The sequence below is a fragment of the Myotis brandtii genome, unplaced genomic scaffold, assembly GCF_000412655.1.
Source record: "Myotis brandtii unplaced genomic scaffold, ASM41265v1 scaffold39, whole genome shotgun sequence".
Lineage (NCBI taxonomy): Eukaryota > Metazoa > Chordata > Mammalia > Chiroptera > Vespertilionidae > Myotis > Myotis brandtii.
Genome location: NW_005364953.1, coordinates 8801232 through 8803056, shown reverse-complemented (window position 1 = coordinate 8803056; position 1825 = coordinate 8801232).

The window sequence follows — 1825 nt, the reverse complement described above, 5'->3', positions numbered from 1 at the left end:
CTGGAGAGCATTATGCTAAGTGAAATAAGTCAGTCAGAAAAAGATAAATATCACATGATCTCACTCATATGTGATATATAATGAACAACATAAACTGATGAACAAAAATAGATCCAGAGACTAAGAAATACTGAACAGACAGTCCAACCTCAGAAAGAAGGCAGGGGAGGGGTGTAAGAGATCAACCAAAGGACTTGTATTCATGCATGTTAGCATAAGCTACAATGTGACATGGCATTTGAAACTGTTCATTAGTGAGTACTCCAAGTTCTTTTGTTTATGCAGCTTGCAACCTGGTGTCCCAGAAAGTAAGGTATAGATCAGTGATGGCGAACCTTTTGAACTCGGCATGTCAGCATTTTGAAAAACCCTAACTTAACTCTTGTGCCATGTCACAAATAGAAATTTTTTTGATATTTGCAACCATAGTAAAACAAAGATGTATATTTTTGATATTTATTTTATATATTTAAATGCAATTTAACAAAGAAAAATCAACCCCAAAAATGAGTTCGTGTGTCACCTCAGACAAGCGTGTCATAGGTTCGCCATCACTGGCATAACCAATGGACACAGACACTGGGGCTGTGGAGACTTGTCCTGGGGGGAGAGAGTGGTAGCGGGGGTGGTGAATCTGGGAAAAAGGAGACATAAGTAATACTTTAAACAATATAAACAAAGGTAGTAGAAAAACAAAAAAGGTAGTAGGGTGGAGAGGGGATTGCTGGGATTTGAATGATTGGAAATGTAGAAGTGTTTCAGTGAGTTCCACAGTTAGGTAAATTTCAAGGGGAATGTGATTGTAGATTCTACTCATTCAAGGGTTCTGCCTGATGCTGCCTCTTTTCTCTATCAGTTTATTACATTTGTGGACTGAATTGTGTCATCTCCACCACCACCACCCCACACACACCCAAAATCATATATTGAGGCCTAACTCCCAATGTGGTGATATTTGTATACTGAACCTATTAGGTTTATATGAGGTCATGAGGGTGGGATTTGATCAAGATGGCATTAAAACCCTCATTACGAAGAGACACCAGAGGGCGCTCCTCTCTCTCTCTCTCTCTCTCTCTCTCTCTCTCTCTCTCTCTCTCTCTTTCCCTCCCTCTGCTATGTAAGGACACAGTGAGAAGATGATCATCTGTAAGCCAGGGAAAGAGCTCTCACTAGATAATGACCATGCTGGCACCCTGGTTTTACACTTCCAGCCTCCAGAACCGTGAGAAAATAAATGTCTGTTGTTTAAGCTAGCCAGTGGTATTTTTTTATGGCAGCCTGAACAGACTGAGGTCCTAAAACAGGACCTGTCATATAAAGAAATGGAATCTAATACTTTCAATGTGAGTTTATGTTCTTGAGAATCCATTACAGCCTGGATTTTTTCAGTGGGGCAATACAAGTTATTTGTTCCATTGTTATAGTGAGGAACTGGGCTTGGTTATCCTCCTTTGGCAACTTTCCCCACCTCCCCACACATACACACTCCCTCTCACACCAATTGTGCATTTCTTCCTCACTAGTATGTTTTTTCTTCATGTTTTCTATCCTCACTCATGAAAACAAAGAAACTGTAGGATTTTATAGCAGACTTCAAAACTATTTTTTTCTCTTCAGGTGTGACTTTGATGAGCCTAATTATCATCTTTTCCTCCTCCCTGGGTTATCTTTTGGGTTCCATAATATGTGGCCACCATGTAACCATGTATATTTGCAACTCCATTCTCGAATTGTGTTAAGGACTATGAGCTCTCTCTTTTTTTTAAATTTCATTATTGATTAAGGTATTACATATGTGTCCTCATCCCCCCCCCATTATGCC